Below are 8,287 nucleotides of genomic sequence, written 5' to 3'. Positions count from 1 at the left end.
TTGGCAACTTTAAGATGGGTGGACTTCAACTCCCAGAATTCCTCAGCCAGCATACCTGGCTGAGGAATTCTGGGAGTTGAAGTCCACAAGTCATCAAAGGGCCAAGTTTGAAGACCCCTGCTTTAATATGTCTGGTCTCCTACTCTCACTTAAATTGATTTTCCCCTCATAAAATAAATAGAAATCATGCTGGCTGGGGGATTCTGGGAGTGGAAGTCCACCCATCTTAAATCAAGCTAGCTGGGGGATTCTGGGAGTGGAAGCCCACCCATCTTAAATCAAGCTAGCTGGGGGATTCTGGGAGTTGAAATCCACCCATCTTAAATCAAGCTAGCTGGGGGATTCAAGGAGTGGAAGTCCACTCATCTTAAGCTAGCAGGGGAATTCTGGGAAGCGACGTCGCCAGAGTTGAGAAAACACCGTTAGCCCGATGGGTTGCTAGGAATCCTGGTTGGTTAAAACAACAACAACAACAAAAAAGGGAGTCCTGGCTGTGTTTAAAGTTGCCAAAATTGCTGGCGTCTGATTTGAGCCGGCGGCTGCACCCCGTTTGACCCACCTCCGTTTCGGCTTCTCCATCGCCTGCCGGTGCGGGACCCGCCTTGCAACTGGTCCCAAGACCAGTTTTCCAAGCTGGCCTCCACCCATCCTGCCTCCAAGATTCGGCTCCAGGCGAAGGCAAGGACTTCCAGCTTGATTTAACGCCTCTGTCCATCAAAACAAAGGTGTCCCAAAAGCAGCCGAGAGGGGGGGGGTAGAGGCGGGAAGAGAGGGTCCCGTCTGCAGGACAGGGGGCCGGGTTTATTTTTACTTATTTTCAGGCAGTTCCCCGGCTTACGGCCACAATTGAGCCCCAGATTTCCTTTGCTAAGTGAGACGGTTGTTAAGTGAAGCTTTCTTGTTAAGGGAGTTAGTCACACGGCCGTTAAATGAATCTGGCTCCTTCCTTGGCTTTGCTTCTCGGAAGGTCGCAAAAGGGGATTACGTGACCCCGGGATACGGCGACCGTCGTAAATGTGAGTCGGTTGCCAAGTGTCTGAATTTCGATCAGGTGACCACGGGGGAAGGCTGCGACGGTCGCTGAGTGTGGAAAACGGTCGTAAGTCACTTTTCTCCAGTGGCGTGGTAACTTTGAACAGTCGCTAAAGAAATGGTTATAAATCGAGGACTAGATGTATTTGTATCCTGCCTTTATTATGTTTATAACTCAAGGTAGCAAACACACCTAACGTTCCTCCCTCCTTCTCCTCTTCGTTTCCCCGCCACAACAACCTTGCGAGGTGGGCTGGGCTGGGCTGAGAGAGAAGGACAGTCCCAAAGTCACCCAGCTGACATTCATGCTTAAGGCGGGACTAGAACTCACCGTCTCCTGGTGATTGGCCCAAGTCACCCCGTTGACTTTCATGCCTAAGGCAGGACTAGAACTCACCGTCTCCTGGTGATTGGCCCAAGTCACCCCGTTGACTTTCATGCCTAAGGCAGGACTAGAACTCACCGTCTCCTGGTGATTGGCCCAAGTCACCCCGTTGACTTTCATGCCTAAGGCAGGACTAGAACTCACCGTCTCCTGGTGATTGGCCCAAATTCATCCAGTCGGCTTCCGTGGCTAAGGCAGAATTAGAACTCATCGTCTCCTTGGTTTCAGCATGGTGTCTTCACCACGGGACCAAACTTTGCCAGAAATCCAGTCACGTGACCGGAGGGCAGCTGTCTGAACTTTGAAAACAGATCATAAGTGCCTTTGGGGGGGGGGTGTTGTCCGTCATAACTTCAAACTGGTCGTAAGCCGAGGACTACCTGAAACAAGTTGGAGAAAACCATTCAGTCCTCGTAGATTTTCAACCTGGCAACGTTGAGCTGTCATCCCCATGCAGGGAGATCTCCTCTGAGGTCAACCCTCCGCACTAACCCCGATTCGTGGTTTCCTGAGTTCTCCTTTTCCCTTGGGCAGATTTAATGGAACCAGGTTAGATTTCCGTATCCTACTGGGCCACAAACGAGCCGATCCCGTTGTGACCTTAGAGTTATGCAAAACCAGCCTCTGGGTTCAGATCACACACTTCCCCGGGATTTACTAACCGTGGTTTACTCCGCAAACGCAACAGGTCTGTGTTTGCACAACCCTCCTCGCGCAGATTTGGGTTGACAAGACGAGGCAAATGAAACTAAAATGGCCCTGGTTTGCTGTCGGGTGTATTTGAATGGTTTCAGCCCGAGGACTTGTGGGAAACAGTGCCTCTGAGGATGTGCAGAGTGCTTTCTCTTTCTGCCACTCACGTGCAAACCCCCAGGATTAGCCAATGGTCCACTAAGGTTGTAGTGGGCGTAGTATTCAAAAGGATAACATCGCATATATCTTAATTGAGGCCAAACCTATTATTGTGTTTGTGCAAGTGCTTTGTGAGCCGGGACTGATGCAACACACCCCATCATTTGACAAACGCTTGACACAGTTTGAGGGGCTCGCTTATCATCACCCGACGGAGAGCAGAGGGCATCCTTGGTCCAGATTTCCGCACTGGGAGCAACGCGTCTGCGGCCCCAAGTTTCTAGTCCATAAGGCGAAAAGAATACAGATAGTCCTCAGGTGACAACCGCAACGGAACCCCGAATTTATGTGGCTAAGTGAGACATTTGTTAAGTGAGTTTTGCCCCATTTTATCACCTTTCTTGCCGTAGTTGTTAAGTGAAGCACTGCAGCTAAGGTTGTTAAGTGAATCCAGCTTCCTCATTGACTGCTTGTCGGAAGGTGGCAAAAGGGGATCGCGTCACACACACACACACACACACACACACACACACAAACCAGGACGCTGTGACCGTCATAAATATGAGTCAGTGGCCAAGCATCCGAATTTGGATCACGTGACCCCGGGGACGCTGCAACGGTTGTTAAGTGTGAAAAACAGTCACAGGCCGCTGTTTCCCGTGCCGTTGTAACTTCAAACGGTCGTTAAACAAGCTGCTGTAAGGCGAGGACTACCTGTAGATACGACTTGAAGCTTTTCGGGTTTTCAGCCCCGAACAAGATCCAGTTTCTCCCTCTTAACTGTCCTGCGATGGTTCTCCTGCCATTGCTCCCATGGGCTACTCAAGCTGGGGATGATGGGCCCAAGGCCTCTGGAAGGCGGGCCCGGCAAGGCAGGTCCGAAACGGGTAACCCTCCAGCCGTCTCCTCTCCATGCGGGATTTGGGGTACAGCCCAACGCAGCACGAAGTTGCTGAGGTTTCATTTCTTTGACCTGTTGTTTGTTGGCCGCCCTGCCTGCCTGCCTGCCTCAGTTTCCTCCTGCGGAGAGAGGCTAATTGCACACCCCCCAAGGAGGGGGCGGCAGTTTCACTAGCGAACCCAGGCGAGGCCAGCCGGAGATGAAAGCAGTTGGGGAGACGAGACGCACAGCGGGCTGTTATTAAAGTAATATCATCTGGGAGAGCCGGGATGGGTGCAGATCCCGGCTTTGCGCCTGGATGCCGCGGGGAGGCTTAAAGGAGGCCCCGCCAGCTCCTTGGGGGGGGAAGGTGGGCAGTCCCCAGCCCCCCACCCCTACCCCCACCGGCTCCAAATTTGGGTTGGGTGGGTTGCAAACTGGGGTCTTAGTGTTTCTCAACCTTGGCCACTTTTCAGGTGGGTGGACTTCAACTCCCAGAATGCCCCAGCAGCCAGCCCATTCCCAAGCACAGAGCCCAACATGCTGGCTGGGGCATTCTGGGAGATGAAGTCCACCCATTTTAAAAGTGGCGAAGGAAGGAAGGATACCAAAAGGGAGGGAGGGAGGATGAAGGAAGAATATGAAAAGGAAGGAAGGAAGGAAGGAAGGAAGGAAGGAAGGAAGGAAGGAAGGAAGGAAGGAAGGAAGGAAAGAAGGAAGGAAGGAAGGGGAAAGAGAAAGAAAGGAAGGAAGGAAGGAAGGAAGGAGGAGGAGGAAAGAAGAGGAAGGAAGGAAGGAAGGAAGGGAGAAGGAGGAAAGAGAAAGAAAGGAAGGAAGGAAGGAAGGAAGGAAGGAAGGAAGGGGAAAGAGAAAGAAAGGAAGGAAGGAAGGAAGGAAGGAAGGAGGAGGAGGAAAGAAGAGGAAGGAAGGAAGGAAGGAAGGAAGAAGGAGGAAAGAGAAAGAAAGAAAGGAAGGAAGGAAGGAAGGAAGGAAGGAAAGAAGGAAGGAAGGAAGGAAGGGGAAAGAGAAAGAAAGGAAGGAAGGAAGGAAGGAAGGAGGAGGAGGAAAGAAGAGGAAGGAAGGAAGGAAGGAAGGAAGGAGAAAGAGAAAGAAAGGAAGGAAGGAAGGAAGGAAGGAGGAGGAGGAAAGAAGAGGAAGGAAGGAAGGAAGGAAGGAAGGAAGGAAGGAAGGAAGGAAGGAAGGAAGGAAGGATGGATACCAAAAGAGACAGCGGAAGGAAGAATATGAAAAGGAAGGGAGGAAAGATGAAGGAAGGGAGGATATGAAAAAGGAAAGGAAAGGAAAGGAAAGGGAAGGAAAGGAAAGTGCCAGAGGAGAGGAAGGGAGCCAAAAGAAGGAAGGTGAAAGGGAATCAAGAAAGCAATAAAACGCCTTTCGCCCTTTTCACAGTTTCTACGCCCGTTTCCGCCCTGAATGGAAAACTTCCCCAAGCCAAGACAGGGAATTGTGAATGCAGAATCCTGTTAACTTCCCAGCTGTGCCCACAACCTCACATGCCAGCCTTTGTGTTATTCCTGTTAGTTTTCTCCCTTCCTCCTCCTCCTCCTCCTGGTATTTGGAAGAACCTGTTACTCTGGAGTCACAACTAAGTCCTTCGGGGAGGAGCTGCCTTGCTCCTCCGTCCACCACCACCACCACACCACGTTTCTGGCTGACAGGCCGGGGCGGGTTGGGCTGCTGGGGGCAGGAAGGCTGGGCACTGCGGGGGGGGGGGGAGAGAAGGACAAGCAGACTGGAAGCCGAGCAGACCCCTCTGCACCTTTGCGGCCCCCCCCATTTAAAAAAGTTCTTTGCCTGCCCTGCCCGTATCAGGGCAGAACTGATACGGGCTGCAATCATCCCGAGAACCACCAGAGGGAGGCAGAGAGGAGCAATTCTGCCTCTGCGTCGCCCTCTGGTGGCTGTCTGGAGTTTTGCAGCCAAGGTCATTAAATTACAGGCAAAAAAAGTGGGGGGGGGTTTAAAATTGGGCACAGTGCTCTTCGCAACTGTCTTGTATAGCCACGTCAATTGTGACGGCAAATCGAGGGTTATCTGTACTTCAAATCGATATTCATAGGCAAACTGCTCCTAAACATGGAGTCTCAACTTAAGATGGGATTACTAAAGGCGGCTGAGTTCTCACAATACAGCAATTGATTTAGTGACCGATCGATGTTACAACGGCACTGGAAAAAGCGACTTACGACCATTTTTGAAACTTAACGACCGACGTAGCATCCCCGCAGCCACGTGATCAAAATTTAGGCCCTTGGCAACTGACTCACATTTATGACGGTCGCAGTGTCCCGGGGTCATGTGATTCCCCTTTTGGGACCTTCTGACAAACAAACGCAATGGGGAAGCCATATTCACTTAACAACCGTGTGACTAATTTAACAACTGCAGCGATTCACTTAACAAACGTGACGAGAAAAGTCGTAGAAGGGAAGCAAAGCTCCCTTAAGGAATTTCTCACTTAATGAGATAAATCTGGGGCTCAATTTTGCACGTAAGCCGAGGACTAACCTTTAAAACATCCTAGGCTTAAAGGATGATGTGGTTTGTACCCTGTGCGGAGATAAGGGTTGCGTTGACACCAAACCACCGACAAGTGATGTGTGCAAAACTGGCCTTAGAGTGATGAATCTTTTGTTCCCTTTGGAGGCTGGCAGTTAATGGCCACATCTTGTGCCCGTGAGTTCCAGAGATTAACAATGGGGTGAGTCAAGGCTTACCATCCCTGCTGACACCTGTGATTGGCTTGAGCAATCCAAGGTTGACGCCTCTGGGATAGGATAAGATAAGATCCAGGGAAGTTTTCTGGTGTGTTTACAGATAGTCCTTGACTTACAAAGGCTCGTTTAGTGACAGTTCGAAGTTACGCCGGCGTTTGGGGGGGAAAAATGACTTTTCACCATTTTTCACACAGCCGTTGCAGCATCTCCGCGGTCGTGTGATCAGAACTCAGACGCTTGGCAACTGACTCCTATTTATGACGGTCGTAGCGTCCCGGGCTCAGGTGACCCCCTTTTGCGACCGTCAGACGAGCAAAGTCAATGGGGAAGCCGGATTCACATTACGAACCGTGGGACTAACTTCACCACTGCAGTGATTCACTTCAACAGCCGTGGCAAGCCAGGTCATAAAATGGGGCAAAATCTCACTTACCAACTGTCTCACTTAGCAACAGAAATTTGGGGCTCAATTGGAGTCGTAAACCGAGGACTATCTGTACTTGGGCTCAGCTGCTAAGCTTGATGGAGGATCCCATCTATGTTTAGAGGTAGTCATGTAGTCCTCAACTTATGACAACAATTGGGCTCGGAATTTCCGTTGCTAAGCAAGCCAATTTGGGTTTGGCTAGCGACAGTCTAAAGAAAAGAAGAAATAGGGGAGACATGATAGCCGTGTTCCAGTATTTGAAGGGCTGCCACCAAGAAGAGGGGGGTCAAGTTATTCTCCAAAGCACCTGAAGGTAGGACGAGAGAAGCAAACGTCGCAATTACACACCAGTTGCCAAGCACCCCGATTTTGACCACGTGACTGTGGAGACAATGCAGTGGTCATAAGTGCGAGGACTAGTGGTAAGCCCCTTTTTTTCCAGTGCCATTGTAACTTTTTTTTGCCGCGGTCACTCAGCGAATCATTTGTTAAGTTAGCAACACGGTGGTTTAAGCCACCCTGTGTCTGACGGTCGCAAAAGGGGATCACGCGCCCCCCCCCACCGGGACTCTACAGCCGTCGTAAATACAGGCCAGTTGCCAAGCATCCGGATTTTGATCAGGTGACCACGAGGGACGCTGCCAGGTGTGAAAAGCGGTCACAGGTTGCTTTTTCCCGTGCCATTCGGACGGTCGCTCAATGAACAGTTGTAAACCGAGGACCGCCTGCATTTAAAACACAGCAGACAAGTCTGGAATCCCGCTGCCTAAATTGGTCTTTTTTTGTGTGTGTGCCTGTGTGTGTGTGTGAATGGACCAAAGCCTGGAACAGGTAAGATGCTACTTAGGACCTTGATCTGTTATTCCCCTGCGCCGCCCCCCCCCGCCCCCGTTCAAATGGACGGCGGGTCAGATGAGGCCACAGGTTCCACGATTGCCCAACGGAGTCGGTGTCCACGTGCAGTGAGAAATTGGGAACGTCTAAGTTCCCAAAAGTTTCAAAAGACGCCCGCTTGGCTCTCGCAAGGCAAAGCAAGCCACAGGCTGAGTTGCATCACGCACACAGCCAAGTCACCGTTTGCTTCATCCAGGTTTCTCGGAGAACACCCAAAACGGCCGCGGCTGGCACGACGGGCGGTCAAGCTGCAGCTTACAAACTGGAGCAATGAGCTCGGAACGCATCGCTTAAGCCGTAAAAAGAACGAAGCTCTGATCAACAGCGATAAGGAGAAACCAGATTTGGCACACTTTGGTTTCAAACCATGGCCTGCCGCCATAACGTCGGATTACAACTGCCCTCCCTCTTGGCCAACTTATCCTTGCTGGTCAGGATGATGGGAGGTGGGGTCCAAGAGCACTGAGTTAACGTGACCCCCTTTTTTGGAATTTACACAATCTCGTCCAATTGTGAAATTGTAATTTCATTGGCTGAGTTGGTTTCTACGCAACGTGCCGAGTTGCTCCTTGACAGCTAATCTAGGTTAATGCTAAGCAAGTATTGAATGTCAGGGTTCAAAGGAGACCTCGGAGATCATCTAGTCTTGTTCGAACTTGGCCACTTTTAAGAGATGTGGACTTCCCTAGGGTGGTTAGGCGATGCTAGAAGTTGAAGTTCAGGCTTCTTAGAGCACGCTAGGTAGGGGATTCTGGGAGTTGAAGTCCACCCGTCTTAAAAGTTGCCAAAGCTGAAAAATTGGGCGCCAGTGGTGTGAATTTCTCTTGAAATGGTGAATAGGATGTGAAGGATGTCTGTACATAATGCATGTTCTTTTGTGGTTTTTACTTAATTTCATTGTGAGTTACACAATGACAATAAATCTATTCTATGCTATTATTCTATTCTTATTCTATCATTCTATTCTATTATATTCAAGTGAAGTACTAATACCACTTTACAATGCTTTGGTAAGGCCACACCTGGAATACTGCATCCAGTTTTGGTCACCACGATGTAAAAAAGATGTTGAGACTCTG

Source organism: Vipera ursinii (genome assembly GCF_947247035.1).
Source record: "Vipera ursinii genome assembly, chromosome: 15".
NCBI lineage: Eukaryota > Metazoa > Chordata > Lepidosauria > Squamata > Viperidae > Vipera > Vipera ursinii.
Note: the sequence above shows the minus strand (reverse complement) of the source record.